The following is a 19,958-nucleotide window of genomic DNA, read 5'->3' on the forward strand; positions in this document are numbered from 1 at the left end:
TCCAATCATTTTTTCAAGTAATGTACGACCCTTATGGCAGAAAGTGAAGAGGAACTAAAGAGCCTTTTGATGAAAGTGAAAGAGGAGAGTGAAAAAGTTGGCTTAAAGCTCAACTTTCAGAAAACTAAGGTCATGGCATCCGGTCCCATCACTTCATGGCAAATAGATGGGGAAACAGTGGAAACAGTGGCTGACTTTATCTTTTTGGGCTCCAAAATCACTGCAGATGGTGATTGCAGCCATGAAATTAAAAGATGCTTATTCCTTGGAAGGAAAGTTATGACCAACCTAGACAGCATATTCAAAAGCAGAGACATTACTTTGTCAACAAAGGTCTGTCTAGTCAAGGCTATGGTTTTTCCAGTGGTCATGTATGGATGTGAGAGTTGGACTATAAAGAAAGCTGAGTGCAGAAGAATTGGTGCCTTTGAACTGTGGTGTTGGAGAAGACTTGAGAATTCCTTGGACTGCAAGGAGATCCAACCAGTCCATCCTAAAGGAAAACACTCCTGGGTGTTCATTGGAAGGACTGATGTTGAAGCTGAAACTCCAATATTTTGGCCACCTGATGTGAAGAGCTGACTCATTTGAAAAGACCCTGATGTTGGGAAAGATTGAGGGTGGGAGGAGAAGGAGACGACAGCGGATGAGATGGTTGGATTTCATCACCGACAATGGACATGAGTTTGGGTAAACTCTGGAAGTTGGTGATGGACAGGGAGGACTGGCATGCTGCAGTTAGTGGGGTCGCAAAGAGTCGGACATGACTGAGCGACTGAACTGAACTAATGAACATGATTGACTGTCATTAATGGCATAATTAGTAACTACAGATGATCATTGAGAGTATGACTTTAAGTGATGTAGTTTGAAATCAAGATCCTGAAATCCATAGCAAAGGCAGATAAAGGTTGAAGTTTGATGCCCCGCTAATCAATAATCAGGTGGACCTCTACCACAAGTCAGTCTCCATCATACCTTCATCACTTCCACCAGCATTACCACCATTCTGGCCTGGTTACACACCCTCACTTCCACTCATGATAAAAAGTGTAGCTATGCCATTAAATATAGCCAAAATGAAAAAAAGGACTTTTGGTAAAACAGAAGATGACCCAGCAACTCTTTTAGTATAATATCACCATAAATTATATAAATGCCCATCAAATGCTCTTTGTAAAGGCTTTGCTCGGCATTTCATACCTTGGCACAGAACTTTTTACACTAGCATCATCAAAAGCCTTTAATTCTATTTAGCTTATTAGAGGGAAAGGCTTTGCTAACAGCATCAAGTCCCGTGGCTCCCTTTTCTCCTGTGGTGCCTCCAGTCTGTCCAGGCAGCTTCCTCAATTGGGTGGGGAGGAGGGCATGGCAGATAAGTGATGTAGAAAATCGTGTGAGACTCTTTGCCTCTCATCTAGGTAAGCAGCTAGCAACCTGGTGAGAATTTCTTTCATCAGGCAGGACAGACCTTACAGCACAGCCAGGCAGTTTGAGATCACCTCCCAGATCAGCTGTTTACTACTATGTGACCTTGGGCGAGTGAATTCCCCTCTCTGCACTGTGGTTCAACATTTGTAAATAGAGGCAAACATGGCACCTACTTCATAGGATTGCAAAGATTTAAGACTCCATATTAGCTAAGTGTTCAGACTCCTGCCTGGCACGCTTCTCTGAGCTATTTCCTGTTTTCTATTTCTCTTCATTTAAATGGCGCAAAAAACACTTATTGAGGTACTCTGTTGGGGACTGAGGGCTTGGGGGTAGCAGACCAAGTCCCTGCCCTCGGGAGGCATACAAATTAAGAAGGAACTGCCACCCAGGGGGATGAGAGCAGAGACGGGGAGCAGGACTCTCTAGGGGCTCACAGAAGAACCGGCTGACAAAATACAAAGTTGATCGTTTTACTCTGCTGCTTTATATTCTGCAGCAGCTCCCAAACACCCTCAGGTCCATCCAAACTCTCTAAACTGGATTATACGTCCTCTGTGGTGGGGCCTGTTCTCTCCCCTTCCCCTCATTTGCTGCCACAATCCCCTCTGCTCAGGTCCTGCTCTTCCTTTGCTGTACTTTTTTTTCACTTCCCAGGGCAAGTCCTGCTTGGTCTAAAGTCAGGGATTTTGCGCATGCTCCCCTAGTTCCTTTGTCATTGAGGTCACATCTTTAATCTCACTATCTCCAAGAAAGTTTCCCCCACCTTTCAGATCTTGGCAGGTGTCCTTAGCACCTATGCTTCTCCCATTTTGGCATTTATCACCCTGTTTTCTAATTGTCAGTTGGTTTATTTGTTTTTCTCCACTAACCTTTATCTCCTTAACCCCAAGGACCAGATCTGCCTCACTTGCTCCTGTTAGTGAAGCATCTTGCAGGAGCCCCATTCATATTTGGAAAAATGAATCATTTGGCTATGAAACTCCCAGAAAGCATCTATAAGTACAGCCCCAGGCTTTTAGGATGATCTAGCCCACTCCTAAAAGTGTTAGTCACTCAGTCATGTTTGGCTCTTTGCAACCCCATGGAGTGTAGCCCCCCAGTCTCCTCTATCCATGAAATTCTCCAGGCAAGAATACTGAAGTGGATAGCCATTCCCTTCTTCAGGGGATCTTCCCAGTGCAGGGATCGAACCCTAGTCTCCTGCATTGTTGGCAGGTTCTTTACCATCTGAGCTACCAGGGAAGCCCACTCCTAAAATAGACCAATTCTGTATTTTCCATCTTAAATATTTTAAAAATAATAGAACTCAATATAAAGTTTGACAGGGGTGGCTTCCCGAGCAGAAGGAAACAATATCTTTTGAGAGAAATAATCCACAGTTTTCAGTAGCATAGGCCAAGGGCTCATGTAATCTGACTGAGAACCCTCAGAGATGCTGCTGAACATTTATACAGGAAGGAAACAGTGTCCAAAGAGTTGAACAACTGCCCAGACTCAACTGCTAGCCCAAAAGATAAGCTTCCCATTTTCCTGCCTCTGTCTTGGAGGACATGGCCATGTCCACAAGATACCCTTGGCTGGGGAAGAGTAGCCTCAGAGAAGTAGCATCCTTGGTGCCTGGTCCTTTAAAACGATTTCAAGATGACCTCCCTCCATCCTTTCTTTAGGGAAGGGAAAGAAAGCACAGAGCAAATTGAAGTGTGGCAACGGGGGCTCTGAAAGTCAAATTTCTGCCATTCCTGCTTTAGGGTTTGTACAATCCCTGGAGACCTATACCAGATCGCACACATTCCATCGTGTATGTAATGAAAACAGCCTGGTCTCTAGATGCCGGTCTGCATGAGCGCCGGGCTCTCTCGAAAGTCAAGAGTTATGTTATTTCTCAGCCCCTCACATAAAGGCAAGTCAGGCCGCCTCCGGAAAAAGCCAGGGGCCACCATGGAGGGCGCCTTCCTTCTGGGCCAGACTCCCATCCCACGAAACTCCATGTGAGATACTCTTGGAAGTCACTCACTGTTTGGAATTTAAACATCTCCTACTTTTCCTAGATGCAGAGGAAGTATTTTCCAGGGATGCCAATAATTAACCAGTGAGGGCATCCGTTTAATTGTATTTGAAACAGAAGCTAATGTTATTAACACACGGACCACATTTACTGAGAGCAAGAAGAGGAGAAGGGCAGCTGCAGAAATTATTAAAAATAGGTGAGACTAGAGCCAGCTTTGAGGAGCTCTAGGGAGAAAATGGCTAAAAGTGTGAAAACGGTCATTGTTTCACTGAATTCATCTTTTCATTAGTAAAGAAAGAAACCCACAGTTCCGTCTACATTCATTGTGTTGTTGCGACATCTTTGATCTCTCAAATCAGCAAAAATCCCAAAGGGAAGCTCGCAGTGTTTTTGATTATTATCTTTAAAGTCTAAAATTCCTTAGGTGAAATTCAGTATGAAACGCATCCATGCAATGGGGAAGGTGAGTGACTCTGTCAACATCTGGGCCTTATTAAGGCGCAGCTATTTTCACGAGGCAGTGAACTGAAGAAACCAAATTCCTTGATAAAGCTCGAAATTTCCAGGAACTGCTTGTAAAAGGCATTTCTTCTGTCTGGTTATTTTGCATGACACACAGCACTGTGAGTTCCTGCCCCGCCAAGCCGTGGGGATAAAAGACATTATCTGTTTGTCGAATTGTCTCTAAAGCTTTAATGCTCTGGTTCACTGTTTGGTTTTGACCTTGTGTAGAACACTGTGCAATTTACAACACCTTCCATAGACCCCCTGCCTTTTGATCTGTACAGCAGCCCTGAAAGGGAGAAGACACAGATGGGAGCCTCATTTTACAGCTGGAGAAATTGAGGCTGAGAAGACTCCTGTGGGATCTTCTTTGGGCCCAGGTGACAAAACAGTGATTTGATGTTACCCAACGAGCAGGCGAATTATCTAGAGATGAGCTTCCCAGGTGGCGCTAATGGTAAAGAACCCACCTGCCAATGCAGAAGACAAGAGACAAGGGTTCGATCCCTGGGTTGGGAAGATCCCCTGGAGCTGGGCATGGAAACCCACTCCAGTTTTCTTGCCTGGAGAATTGCTAGGACAGAAGAGGCTGGTGGGCTACAGTCCATAGCGCCGCAAAGAGTTGGACACGATCAAAGTGAGTAAACACGCACGCAGGTAAAATAAGGATTCTGATCCAGGAGGTCTAGGGCAGAGCCCTCATGCTGAGTTTTGCTCAGCTCCCAGGTGATGCTGATGTTGCTGGTTCATGGACCACACTTGGAGTAACCAAGAGATCAGAGGCAGATTTGGGACTCAAAGGGAGTCTTAAGTTTTCAAGTCCAAGATTACTGGACTAAATCATGCTGCTTAAATAGGGGGCAAAAGCACAAGTTCCAGAGCCTGATTCTGGGGGTTCCAATCCCACCTGACACCTGGTAGCCTTGCACCATCTTCTTCTTCTCACCATGCATCCATTTTATCATCAGCGAACGGGGATTAAGTGGTACCAACATTCACACGATTGTTTTTTAGCAGTAAAGGAAATGACATATTGAAAAATCTAAAAGAGTTCCTGCCACCTAGTAGGTACTTGGGAAATATGGGATCTTTTTATTACTTATTGAACAGGTGGGACTCAAGCCCTCATGGCAGAGTCCCCCTTGGAGCCTACAGGTTACTAATTTACAAAGTGGGAACAACAAAAGATAACTACAAGGGTTGCTGTGAAGAACAAAAGAGATAATAAATGAGTTACACCACCAAAGGCAAGAAAATGATTATTTTTCTTGAGCCTGCTCAATTAGCCCAGGGACCCTCAGATGCTGCTTGAGGCCAGGTTGGTGAGGTTCACTGAAATTGCTAGTAACTGTACATGGCCTGTTGGCCCCTACCTGAAAGACCTGCAGTTCCTAGAAGTGTCTTCTTTCTGTCTCTTTCAACCATCATGCTTAGCATAATGTGAGTGTGGAGTAGGGGCTCAATAAAAGTGTTCTCTTTGATTGATTTAAAATAGTTGCTTTTACATATATATATATATATATATATATATATGCACATTAATATATGATCTTTGCTTTCCTCTTTCTGACTTACTTCACTTTGTGTGACAAACTCTAGGTTATTTGCATGGCAGGAATAGACACGCAGACAACAGACAACAAACTTATAGACACAGCGTGGGAAAGAAAGGTGGGGCCAATTGAGAGCAGTATTGACCACCATGTGTAAAATAGATGGCTAGTGGGAAGCTGTGCAGAGCACAGGGAGCTCAACTCTGTGCTCTGTGATAACCTAGAGGAGTGGAATGGGGGTGGGCGGGAGGGAGGTCCAAGAAGGGGCTATATGTATACATATGGCTGATTCACATTGTTGTATAGCAGTAACTAACACAACATTGTAAAGCAGTTATCCTCCAGTTTAAAAAAAAAAAAATTTTTTTTTTAAACAGTTGCCCATTTACACAAATCTACCACTGGGGCTGGGGAAGAAGCTTCCATTTAGTCAATCCTATTGACAACAAAAATAGCTTTAACACTTTATTCTTTAAGGCTAAATAAAGTCCTTTGGATTCTTTTATGAAAGATTACCAACCCAACCAAAGATCCTCCAGACACGACTGGGAAGGGAACTTTCCTACTGCCCTTCTGAAGGCACTTTCTCTCTTTGCCTCCATCAGCACTTTTGATGTGGCCTCAAGGGACATTAAACAACCTGCTAACCTTGGGTTTTCTCCAAGTGGAAACCTCAGAATGAAAAAAGGGATAGGAAGAATGATTCCCAACCAAGTGAAATAGACATGCCATCAAAATACTAAAACCAGCAGGATCCCTCAGCAGATTAGCCCTTTGTGAAATGAGGAGGACCACGACACAAAGATACAGAGATTTGAGATCTGGCTTGCAAAGCTGACTTCCTGACACATATTTCAGTTCAGTTCAGTTCAATCACTCAGTCGTGTCTGACTCTTTGCAACCCCATGAATCGCAGTACGCCAGGCCTCCCTGTCCATCACCAACTCCCAGAGTTCACTCAAACTCACGTCCATCGAGTCGGTGATGCCATCCAGCCATCTCATCCTCTGTCATTCCCTTTTCCTCCTGCCCTCAATCCCTCCCAGCATCAGAGTCTTTTCCAATGAGTCAACTCTTTGCATGAGGTGGCCAAAATACTGGAGTTTCAGCTTTAGCATCATTCCTTCCAAAGAACACCCAGGACTGATCTCCTTCAGAATAGACTGGTTGGATCTCCTTGCCGTCCAAGGAACTCTCAAGAGTCTTCTCCAACACCACAGTTCAAAAGCATCAATTCTTTTGCGCTCAGCTTTCTTCACAGTCCAACTCTCACATCCATACATGACCACTGGAAAAATCATAGCCTTGACTAGATGGACCTTTGTTGGCAAAGTAATGTCTCTGCTTTTCAATATGCTATCTAGGTTGGTCGTAACTTTCCTTCCAAGGAGTAAGGGTCTTTTAATTTCATGGCTGCAATCACCATCTGCAGTGATTTTGGAGCTCCCCAAAATAAACTCTGACACAGTTTCCACTGTTTCCCCATCTATTTGCCATGAAGTGATGGGAACAGATGCCATGATCTTCCTTTTCTGAATGTTGAGCTTTAAGCCAACTTTTTCACTCTCCTCTTTCACTTTCATCAAGAAGCTTTTTGTTCCTCTTCACTTTCTGCCATAAGGGTGGTGTCATCTGCATATCTGAGGTTATTGATATTTCTCCCGGCAATTTTGATTCCAGCTTGTGCTTCTTCCAGCCCAGCGTTTCTCATTATGTACTCTGCATATAAGTTAAATAAGCAGGATGACAATATACAGCCTTGATGTACTCCTTTGCCTATTTGGAACCAGTCTGTTGTTCCATGTCCAGTTCTAACTGTTGCTTCCTGACCTACATACATGTTTCTCAAAAGGCAGGTCAGGTGGTCTGATATTCCCATCTCTTTCAGAATTTTCCACAGTTTCTTGTGATCCACACAGTCAAAGGCTTTGGCATAGTCAATAAGCAGAAATAGATGTTTTTCTGGAACTCTCTTGCCTTTTCGATGATCCAGCGGATGTTGGCAATTTGATTTCTGGTTCCTCTGCCTTTTCTAAAACCAGCTTGAACATCTGAAAGTTCACAGCTCACGTATTGCTGAAGCCTGGCTTGGAGAATTTTGAGCATTACTTTACTAGTGTGTGAGATGAGTGCAATTGTGCAGTAGTTTGAGCACAGTTGAGCTGAAGTTTGATCACAGTTGATCATAGTTTGAGCTGAAGTTGAATGGTTCTATGAAGATCTACAAGACCTTTTAGAACTAACACCCAAAAAAGATATCCTTTTCATTATAGGGGACTGGAATGCAAAAGTAAGAAGTCAAGAAACACCTGGAATAACAGGCAAATTTGGCCTTGGGATACGGAATGAAGCAGGGCAAAGTCTAATAGAGTTTTGCCAAGAGAATGCACTGGTCATAACAAACACCCTCTTCCAACAACACAAGAGAAGACTGTACACATGGACATCACCAGATGGTCAACACCGAAATCAGATTGATTATATTCTTTGCAGCCAAAGATGGAGAAGCTCTATACAGTCAGCAAAAACAAGACCAGGAGCTGACTGTGGCTCAGATCATGAACTCCTTATTGCCAAATTCAGACTTAAATTGAAGAAAGTAGGAAAATGACTAGACCATTCAGGTATGACCTAAATCAAATCCCTTAGGATTATACAGTGGAAGTGAGAAATAGATTTAAGGGACTAGATCTGATAGAGTGCCTGATGAACTATGGACATAGGTTCGTGACATTGTACAGGAGACAGGGATCAAGACCATCCCCATGGAAAAGAAATGCAAAAAAAGCAAAATGGCTGCCTGAGGCCTTACAAATAGCTGTGAAAAGAAGAGAAGCTAAAAGCAAAGAAGAAAAGGAAAGATATAAGCATCTGAATGCAGAGTTCCAAAGAATAGCAAGAAGAGATAAGAAAGCCTTCTTCATTGATCAATGCAAAGAAATAGAGGAAAACAACAGAATGGGAAAGACTAGAGATCTCTTAAAGAAAATTAGAGATACCAAGGGAACATTTCATGCAAAGATGGGCTTGATAAAGGACAGAAATGATATGGACCTAACAGAAGTAGAAGATATTAAGAAGAGGTGGCAAGAATACACAGAAAAACTATACAAAAAAGAGCTTCATAACCAAGATAATCACGATGGTGTGATCACTCACCTAGAGCCAGACATCCTGGAATGTGAAGTCAAGTGGGCCTTAGAAAGCATCACTACGAACAAAGCTAGTGGAGGTAATGGAATTCCAGTTGAGCTATTTCAAATCCTGAAAGATGATGCTGTGAAAGTGCTGCACTCAATATGTCAGCAAATTTGGAAAACTCAGCAGTGGCCACAGGACTGGAAAAGGTCAGTTTTCATTCCAATCCCAAAGAAAGGCAATGCCAAAAAATGACACATATTTAGGAGTAGGCGTAAAATAAGAGATCTTGGCATATGTAAAACTCTGTATTAATCTTTTGTCATATCAGAGGAATCATGGTCAATTCATTCATGCATCGTTCATTTGACAATTATTAAATGAACACCACACTAAATGAACAAGATAAATTCATGCCTGAACTCTCAAGACTTATAGTCTATGGGAGAAATTGACACAAATTAAGCCATTATAATATACTGTGTTAAGCATTACAATAAGGAAGGGCAGACTTCTAAGTCAGATGAACCCCATGTGATATAATAATACTAAACTCGTATACATTTAATATGATAACCTTATTTTATCTTTTCACTTCAGCAGCAAAGAGAATACTAGGGGAATCATACTAGGGGAACCTTCAAAATTTTGAAGATTCTTCAAAATCTTTGGAATGTGGACTGTTACTCTTTCAGCCCAGCATCGTCAAGGACCCGGTCAGGCAGCTTACCTCCTCCCAGCTGGCCTGTATCTGTCTGAACTTGACCTCCTTAAGACATATCCCCAGTTCTCAAGGGAACTCTAGGTTAAAGTGTCATGGTTTGTGTTCATTCCTAATGAGCTTCCTATCTTAGAAGGGGAAAACAAAGGCTATCTAATAAACACAGCTGACTGGCAACGCCCAAAATATCCCAAATTCCTAAGAGAGGAAAGCCAATTGTGTGCAAGAGTGTGTAAACTCACACGGGGCAGTATAATTGAAGGAAACCCTCAAGGAGTAGGCGTATTTCTGAAGCATGCATCACCTACCACAAAGTTGGGCTCCTGTCCCACCTACCTCAGCAGTCGCCCTAACACTGGCCTTGGTTTAGCTGTGGGAAACCCACTGCCAGAGAACGGGATGTGACAGTCAGTGGTGACCCATTCAAAACATCCTCTCTTCAATCCATGCGCTGCTAAAGAGGGGGTGTGTGTGGTGTGCTTCTACGAGAAGCACCTAACTTCTTAGGAAATCGCAAGTCCCTTAAGCCAATTAATGTTATCACATCCCCACAATGACCTGGCCCACCAGCCTGACTTTGCTTCCTGACCAGGAATTCATAGAAGGTCAAGTTCCTTAGTGCTCTCCCTACTCAACAACTCCAGTATTGCCAGCAGGCTACAAAAGCCACAACCAAGAGCATCTTCGTGTTTGTTAGCCTTTATCAAGAGTTCGTTGTGTCCCATGCACGACACTGTTTTCCCACATCATCTCAGCTGCTACTTATGACAACTCAAATCAGCTAGGTAGCATTTGCAATCCCATTTTATAGACAAGTAACCAAAGCTGAATGACTAAGCATTCCAGCAGAGGTCATATGTCATCAGTGGTGGAACCTAGATTCCAACCCAGCCCTCTAGACTCCAGAGGTGGTCTTAACCATGGGCTACACTGCCTCCTCAAAGACTAATCAATCCTAGGTTAATCTTCAAATGAGACCTCTTTAAGGGATAGCTCTAGGCACACTTGCTTGCTTCCCTGGTGGCTCAGATGGTAAAGCGTCTGCCTGCAATGCGGGAGACCTGGGTTCAATCCCTGGGTTGGGAAGATCCCCTGGAGAAGGAAATGGCAACCCACTCCAGTATCCTTGCCTGGAAAATTCCATGGACTAAGGAGCCTGGTGGCCTACAGTCCATGGGTCGCAAAGAGTCGGACACGATTGAGCGACTTCTCTTTCACTTTCACTTTCTAGGCACACAAGAAAGGGAACTCTGCAGGCCTCTGCTGCTCTGATTGGAGCAGGAAAACACACACACATTAAACAGAGGTGCAAACTTTACAAGTAGCTCCTATGTATTTCATGAAAGGTTGCTCTGTATGTGTGGCAGTTCTCCTCAGGGGGCTGTAAGCACTGTAAGGGCAGAAACTGTGTGTGATATTTTTTTGTGTGTCTCCCACAGCTAGCAAGCTGAAGCTCCAATACTTTGGCCACCTGTTGCAAAGAGCTGACTCATTGGAAAAGACCCTGATGCTGGGAAAGATTGAGGGCAGGAGGAGAAGGGAACAAGAGAGAATGAGATGGTTGGATGGCATCACCAATTCAATGGACATGAGTCTGAGCAAACTCCAGGAGATGGTGAAGGACAGGGAAGCCTGGTGTGCTGCAGTTCATGGGATCGCAAAGTCAGCCACAACTGAAGGACTGATCAACAACAACACACCTAGCGAAGTGCCTGGCCTCTAGCAGGTGATGTGGAAATGTATTCCAAAGAGGGCAGTGAGGATGCTGCTCATAAGGATACTGCAGTCTGGGTGCAATTAAGTTTTCCAGGCTGACCTTCTCTCCCAGTCCCCAAGACACCCCAGGATTTTCACACCTCTGTGCCTTTGCTGACAATGTGGTCCACACCTGCAGTGCTGTCTGTTGTTCTCCCATGCTTCCCTCAAGTCCCTTCTTAAATGCCCTCTCCCCAGGGAAGCCTCTTTGGGTACCCTTCTCAGTTAGAAATCATCTCCCCTCCCTCTGAACTCCCTTCTTTCCTGCCAATTCCTTCCCTCCCTCCCTCTCCTGCATCTTAGAGGCTGGATATAACGTTGAAGTGAGACAATGTTCTAGAAAATTCTTTGTCAGCCAGGAGGCACTGTCCAGACATGAGGGCTTATAAAAGCTCCAAGCTCATCAAGAAGGAATAAGACTGTCTCTGGCTTCGGATTCAACACTGCCCAGTCCAGAAATTCCCACACCCAAGGCACAAGGAGCATTTGCTGAAAACCTGTCTGCAGACTCCTTCCTTCTCTCCCTCTTCCTTGGAGCCATGGCTATGCCCTTCCAATGAGGTTGAGAGGACTTCCATCAAGTCAAAGTCAAATCTTGTTAGGAATGGATTGGAAAACCATGGGAAAGGAAAAACTGGGAGTGTCCACTGAACACCTCCCACTAAGGACTAATACGTACCATGACAGTTCTCAACTCTGTACTGTCTGTCCTATCCAAAGTCCTCTTTTAGTTACAAATATTTTATAACTTTCCCTTTCCGATCATTAATGAAATCCACAGGTGATGTAGATGGCAGTGACTGGCTACCTGCTAACCACACAAGTCCTGCCTCCTCCTGGCTGCACTGACCGGATTTCCCAGCCTCCTGGGCAACGAGGTGTTACCACATGACTGAGCTCCAGCCAGTGGATTAGGAGCACCACGTCCAGACCTGGGCCCATGTAACCACCCACTAGCAAAATCTAGGTCTTTTTGATGTCCTTAGAAGCCATAGTTTAAAGCTGACCGAATCCAACTGTGTGGATTCCAGTTGCTGAAAGGACTTAACGGGAGGCAGAGATAAAATTCTACTGTTTAAGCTACAGAGACTTGGCCGTTTATTCCCTATGGCCACTAACATTGCCCTGGCTAATACACTCTAACACATTCCCATATATCTATGGCTCCCAATCCTGAACAGATTCTGTTTTTAGAGGATTTCAGTAGAAGTCTGGGCCTGGGATCAGTAGACTTGGGTTCTAATCTGGACTCTGCCACTAAATAACTGAGTGATAGGAGTCAAGTTCATTTGCCCTCTTTGGGCATCAGTTTCTATGACTGTGAAATAAAGGATTGAAGAGATTACCTTTAAGGTTCCATCCAGCTCTAGGATTCTAAGACTCCACTGTCAGCTCAATGACACCAGGGGCCACATCTGCCGTGGGGATCTTAGAGTCCCACTTTTGACTCTACATTGATTACAGCACCTGGGACATGTTTTCATTGTTATTCAGTCGCTAAGCTGGATCCAAATCTACATAACTGCATGGACTACAGCAAGCCAGGCTCTTCTGTCCATGGGGATTACAGGTACTCAAAAAACACTTCTTGAATGAGAGAATAATTCTATTTGTGAGAGAATAATTCATTACCTTGTACTTTACCCACTTACAATTGCCAAATAGCACATTATTGACCACAAGCGTTTTGCAGAAACTAAAGCCTGTGACTGGCGATTTGTTAATGTAAGTGAATATTGAAACGTCTCCAGTCAATAACATTTGGGTAACAAAAGACATAGGCTTCCCTGGTGGCTCAGACGATAAAGAATCTGGCTGCAATGCAGGAAACCAGGGTTCAATCCTTGGGTTGGGAAGACCCTCTGGAGAAGGGAATGGTAATGCACTCCAGCATTCTTGCCTGGAGAATTCCATGGACAGAGGAGCCTAGTGGGCTGCCGTCCACAGGGTCACAAAGAGTTGGACACGACTGAGCAACTAACACTTTAACAAAAGACATATTAATACATTTTCAGTCAATAAGTTGATAGCAACAAATTGCATGAACTGTTAAATACTTTCTTCTTGTGTAATAGGGATCATTGATGGTTTCCTCCTCTCTGCCTCTCCCCCTCCCTTCAGCACACCCCCTTCAACACACACACACACATACCCTCCCTCTAAATAGACCCCAGACCCAGGACCTCCCGCAAACTTCCATTTTTCTGCCCTTGCACACTCTGCTCCTGTGCCCTTTGGTCCCCGCAAGCCACCAACCTCTGTGAGTCCCCCAGCCCCACCCCATCGTTCCTCTCTTCAAGAACTAAAATGCTAAGTATTTTTATTTTAAGATGGAAGAAAATTAAAGCCTACAATTAGCACATTTTTCCAACACATTGCCGAAACCACTGCTGTGTAGTGGAGCCAAGAACAAGTGCTAGTAAAGTTAACACGATTTATTAAATAGGATAAGCCATCCAGAGCTGAGCTAATAGAGCAACCATATGTAAGGTCCACCTCCTCACAGGGTTAGCTCCATCAAGCAGGCTTTAATGAGGAAAGGCACTCGCCCCCAAAGTCAAACTATGGATCGCAGCAAGGAGGGCAGAGAGCTGGATTTCAGCTCTAAGACCTATGTGCTGTGTGACCCTGACTTAGTCAAACAACCTCTGTGAGTCTCAGTTTCCCAACCGCAAAATAATGACAACCTCTGATGTACCTCATGGGACAGTTAGGATCACACCAACATATACATGTTATATGTATATATGATAGTGTATATCATGTACATGTACTAATATGTGTAAAAACGTTTTCTAAATCAGAAAAGCTCTATGCTTTTAGTTTATTGCTTGCCATTTTTGTCCATCCATCTTTCTTTCTCCCTTTTTTTTTCTTTCTTCCTTCCTTCCTTTCCTTAGTTTGTAGAAGAAGACAAAACCCTGTTCTAACCCCTGTGGGTAGAAGAATGAACAGTGTGTGGTCCCTTCCTCACAAGCTCAGAGTCCAGCTGGGGACACCAGCATTATACATGGCTACAGGATCATGGGCCACTACATAATGCTGTGCAGATGGGGGGAGGGTGTCCTGGTGACTCTCATGCACTCCTGTCACCAAGCCCTTGATGTAGGATTGTGTTGGCTGAGTGGAAGGGGAGCCTTTGTCTAACTGAACAAAAGTGATGCTGGTCTATACGTCAGCCTTTTAAGCACAGTTAATGTGAGTCAGCCCTTCTAAGTCACTCCTGAGCTGATAAATCAAGGCTCTGAATCTACAGAACTGAAGGTCATAGAGCAGAATGCAGCAAATCCACACAGGGGATTGCTTCCTATGATACCTGTAGTAGAGAAGTAACTGGCTTCTCTGGCAAGAGCCCTCCACCACCAAGTACTGTGTATGTAATCTAGCACAAGGGTTCCTAGGCTGCCTTGCAGGGCAGCTCCCACCGAAATGGGTTCGTGAACATTCTTTCCTGAAATACTTGTAAATAACAAAAAAAAATAAGTAACTTTCAAACCCAAAATGTATCCTTAAAATAGTAGTTTTCTGAGTTCTTCAAATATACGTGGTTCTTACAAATTTGAAAAAAAAAAAAAAAAATGGCTCATCTGTCAAAATGGAAAACACTCTGGGAATTTCTGCTCTAAAATAATCTATCGCATCTCAATTCAGATCCCCGAGAACTATGATGGCGCCAGTGGGGTAGAGCTATCATGTTATGTGTCTGTCACACAACAGGGGGCTCAAACCACCTTGCCAGGGGTTCTCTTCTTCCTTTTGAACCAAGCATAGCACAGAAAGAGCCTTTCCTCACATTGTGAAAGGGGGCACTGTTGGGCCTAGAATTTTATAAGCTCACAAGTTAGCATGTTCCTGGATGCTAGGAGAAGACACAAGACTCCTGGATCAGAGACAAAGGATGTCACTGCTCCCAGCACAGCAAGCTGCATGAGCAGCAGCACGTCTGCATCTGTTTCTCTGGCCTCCATTTCCACGTGACAGTGTAATAAGCCGGGATGGAGGCTTTACATCCAGTGAGTCCAAATTGCAGCTGAGGGACACTGAGCCTTGGGGAATCCACTACTTTTATAGCAAGAGGTAAGCCCACCTGCCCTTTGTCCTTGAGGGAGATGTTACTTCATCCCTCAAGGGTTCTCACTGCAGACACAACTCTGAGATGTGTCCCAGGTAAAGAGGTCAGTCTTGCATTCTCGGCATACAGAAGTGTAATGATTCCCAGATATTTTTGTCCAGAGAAACAAACAGCATGGAGTTTAGAAAATGCATTGAAAGTTGTTCTTGAAATCAAAAAGTCAGTTTCTCTCAGATGTCACCCCCACACTCCCAACTTGATTTGACTCTGCCTTCTCAGAGAACAGAACACTTTATCTCCTGCCTGATCCATGACATAGTCTATATATGCATCCTTTTTCAGCACCCCCTACCCACTACACACTCAGCACCATGAGGGGACGGGCCATGTCTTTGAATCTGCTGTGCTTTAGAGCACCTCACACAGTATCAGGGCTCTACTGTGTACCTACTGTCTGTTGAAAGAATTCGTGATTTAGAATATCTTATTTGAAGAGAGGATCCTGAACCTAAGCAAACCCTACTCCTTCAATTATACCAGGGTTTGGCAACGACCATTGCTGCCACACCTGCACAGATCTACAAGGATACCAGGGCTGGAAAGACGCAGATGCAGCCTGAGGCCACTTGAAGGCTTTTCCACCTTCCCCCCAAAAGCTATCCCCATTTCCTGAATGCACACTCTCAGCCAGCACATACCATCCAGTCTGCTGATCTCTGCCGATTGTGCCAGATTTAAAAGATGATTGGAAACAAGGGACAACATCCTGGACAGAAAGGAAGACCAGCTACTGAATCCTTGTCTCCAACACTGGACATTTCCAATGGACCTAGGAATTGGAAGTCTACTTGGAGGATCTGGTTTTTTATCCATATAACAGATCACATGGGGGGACTTCTCTGGTGGTCCAGTGGTTAAGACTTCACTTTCCAATGCAAAAGGTGTAGTAGGTTCGATCCCTGGTCTAGGACCTAAGATCCCACATGCCTCGCTGCCAAAAAAACAGAACACAAAAAACAACAGAAACCATAATTGTAACAGATTCAACAAAGATGTTTAAATGGCCCACATCCAAAAAAAAAAATTTTTTTTTTTAAAAAAAAGGTCATTTGGTATTTTTCCAGAAGGGAAAAAGGAGATTGTGAGCTGGAATAAAGGATCTCATTTCCAGTAAAGTCTCTATGTAACTATACCATTTCAGCCTCTGGAATCCTATGTTATCAAATGCCCAGAGAAAGATTCCGGAGAAAGAAGATTGTTTTAAACTGGCCCTCTTGGCCTTCCACAGCTAATCATTCTCCCAGGACGTTACCCACAGCCCTTTCCCCTCCCAGCGATATCTGCCCCTCCAATCTCACTAGGAAATCCAGGCCAGCTGGTGATTTCAAGCTCCTTTATCTACTGCGATAAGGAGTATCCCAGCATGCCGTGGGGCCCCACTGCCAACTCCTAGGTCACAGTGCCAAGTGAAATCATAAAAAGTTGCCATGTGGGCCTGTCCCAACACCCTCAAAAAGGAAGAGCAAACAATGGCTTACCAACAATACTCACGTGCATTCACTTGAGATGTCTCATTCCCAGGCCAGGCTCCCAGATACACACAATTCCCACTCCTTTCAAAAGGAGATGACGTTAGATGAATGGTTTTCAGGCCAAGACTTTAATTGTTTATTTGCTATCAGTATTTTATTTTTATAGTTCTGATGAATCTGATGTCAACTCTTGATAGGAGGGGCCTGACTCGCTAGAAAATAAAAAGCATGGATTTAGAATCAAAAGGCAATGAGTCTCAATCTCCTTTTCCATTCCTGCTATTACAGTTGAGGTGCTTTGACCAATAATGTTTCTGAGCTTCAGTTTAATTATTGTAAAATGGTACCAACAACACGTATTATCAGTCTATTGTGGAAATTAAAATGAATAACCCATAAAAATACTTAATAAATAAATGTTTGTTCCATTATCTAATGTTCTGTGACTTGACAAGGACCCCCACATGCCACAGAGTGTGGCCAAAAAATAAATAAATTTATTTTTAAAAAACCAAGTGATTGGAAAAAGAAAAATGTCAGGTATGACTCCTCTGCTCAGAGCCCAGCAATGGCCAAAGACAATGTCCTCATGGCAGTGTCAGAAGGTAGTACCTAGCTTTCAGGAGCCCTCCCGTGACCTCCTCTCCTCCATGCTCCTGCTCACTCACTCCCTCCCACCACACCAGCTCCCTGATGGTCCTCAGACACTCTGGGGGCAGGGGGCTCCTCTCAAAGCCCTGTACTTGCTGTTCCTTCTGCTTTTCATGTTCTTCCCCCATTTATCTACATGGCTCACTCTTTCCCCGGTTCCAAGTCCTTGCATAAATATCTTCTCACTGAGAAGTTCCTTGACCACCTGTTTAGACTCAGACTCTAGCATCCCTCCTCCTTTCCTGCTTTGTTTTTCTTCCTTTTTCTTGGTATCACCCATCACTCCCTATAATTTATAGATTTACTTTATTATCTGCCTCCCCCTTTAGCACAGAACCCCCATAACAGCAGGTAGTTCCATGAGGTCTTGTCCACTGCTGTATCCACAGCACCTAGAACACTGTCTGGCACAAAGTGAGTGTTCAAGATATCTTTGTTGAATGGATCAATGAATGGATGACACTTTGCCTCAAAGGTAGTGGTTGCAACATTTAAGGGCCAGGCAGAGATGAAAGAACCAGTCAAACTGAGAAGAGTTGTGTCAAGGGTGAGAGTAGAGGAGAGGGTGATATTCTAGAAGGCAAGTGGTCATGAGGTTCAAATGCCACAGAGAAAGGGATGATACAAGAGGAGGAATGAAAAGCGAGGCTGGAAAGATGAATGCAAGAATATGGCTTGAAGACCCTGTGAAAACCTGCTACAAAAATATTCAGTGACATTTTTGTTATCATAACCATTTATCACAGTCTGATGAATTTTTCCATGAGGAAACGAACAATCTTTTGATCATAATAGCAATGAGAAGTGGTATCCTTATCTAATTTTTTTCATGCTTCTATAAAAAGTTGCAGAATGCCTAACTTTATGGTGATGCCAGAAAGTAGGCAAATCTTATAGCACTCTGTAAATATTTCTCTATTATGAATGCTGCTATGTGGGGCTTCTCTGGTGGCTCAGGTGGTAAAGAACCTGCCTGCAATGCAGGAGACCCAGGTCTAATCCCTGGGTTGGGAAGATCCTCTGGAGAAGGGAATGGCAACTTCAGTATTCTTGCCTGGAGAAATCCACGGACAGAGGAGACTGGCGGGCTACCGTCCATGGGGTCACAAAGAGTAGGACAGGGCTGAGTGACTAACACTAACTAATGTGGGGCTGGTGACATTGAGAAGTATCGTTAGTTATTTAGACCTTTTTGTGTTCCTATAGGAGCATAATATCATGATTTAGGAAAGAGTTAACCCACAGTCATAAAGCACATTGGGGTTAAAAAAAATCCCCTACTAATGACTGGGAGGCTCTTGTGCATCAGGCACTTGTCCACCCCCTTTCAGCTTTCACACAATAGATAACCTTCAGAACAAGCCAGTGAGGAAATACCATCCTTCTAATATACAACAAGAGCTGGGGTCCTCAAGTCACATAGCCTGGCTTTTCATTCCTGTCCTGCTACTTACCAGCCATGTGGCCTTGGACATACTTTTTGACCTCTCTCAGCCCTGTACTAACTGCAACTATCTCATGGGAACAGAGTGAGGATTAAAACAAAATAATATGTGGAAAGTTCCCAACAGAGTAAGTAGCCCACAATAAGCTCTCAGAAAATATTTTGTTATAACAATGAATGAGAATTGAACCTGAGAAAGCCCAGGTAAGTAATGTCCCCAAGGTATTCTAACCAGTAAGTGAGAGAGTCAAGATTTAAACCCAGGTCTTCCGTGCCCTGATATAATTCTTTTTCCTTGTCATCATAGATGCTGCTGCTACTGCTGCTAAGTCACTTCAGTCGTGTCCGACTCTGTGTGACCCCATAGACGGCAGCCACCAGGCTCCCCCATCCCTGGGATTCTCCAGGCAAGAACACTGGAGTGGGTTTTCATCATAGATATCTCACCACAATTCCTAGCAACAGGGATGCACCCTTGTTGAATGTAAGAGCTAAGCAAGTCAGGAGGATCTTCTAAAACTCAAGGTGATATCAGATGGGGCTGTAATCCTTCAGGACTTCTATTGGTTTGGCGCATTCAAAGGTCTCACCTATATGTCTGGGAACTTGACAGGGAGAGCAGAATACTGGGCTTACAAGAGATGCTGGGACAGCTACAAAATACAGCACCAAGGCACGCACAGCTGACTCTTCGGTTACATGCATTTCCGCCACCTTCACATGTGCTTTATGACAATCACCTAAGGTGTCAGTTCCTTGAAATTGAGAACTAATCTGCCTGGTTCATTGCTGGATCCGAAAAACTGTGCCTGGGATGTGGCACATGCTTAATAAATATTTGTAGATAAAGTTTAAGGAAGGGAGAGAGGATAGAAGGCAAGAACGAGTGGAGGGAAGAGAAGGCAAGAAATGAGAAAAGTTCTCCCACTCAGGGTATGTTAATTAAAATTAAAGAATTAGAAGGAGGTGTTGCTTTGGGGCTGTGGAAGCCTGCCTCATGAAAACACAACCCAGGGACCACCTCCTTCCTCACCCACACCAGAGAAGAGTAAAGACGGTATCTCCCATTTGACTCACAGAAACTGCGCTCTCCTTCACACCACCACCATTTTTCCTATTTATCAGTCAAATCAGATGAGCCCCAGA

At 44.0% G+C, this 19,958-nt stretch overlaps 1 long non-coding RNA gene across 1 annotated transcript in view; it reads right to left on the bottom strand.

The window, feature by feature from the left end:
• LOC129648146 (uncharacterized) overlaps nucleotides 1-19,958 on the bottom strand; it is a 95,458-nt gene that overhangs the window by 46,369 nt on the left and 29,131 nt on the right. Inside the window, exons 2-3 of the long non-coding RNA XR_008712734.1 lie at nucleotides 16,724-16,929; nucleotides 15,884-16,176 (exon numbers count right to left, since the gene is read on the bottom strand). This is a non-coding gene — a long non-coding RNA (uncharacterized LOC129648146). The remainder of the gene's footprint in view (nucleotides 1-15,883; nucleotides 16,177-16,723; nucleotides 16,930-19,958) is intronic.

The sequence above is a fragment of the Bubalus kerabau genome, chromosome 1, assembly GCF_029407905.1.
Source record: "Bubalus kerabau isolate K-KA32 ecotype Philippines breed swamp buffalo chromosome 1, PCC_UOA_SB_1v2, whole genome shotgun sequence".
In the NCBI taxonomy this organism is placed as follows: Eukaryota; Metazoa; Chordata; class Mammalia; order Artiodactyla; family Bovidae; genus Bubalus; species Bubalus kerabau.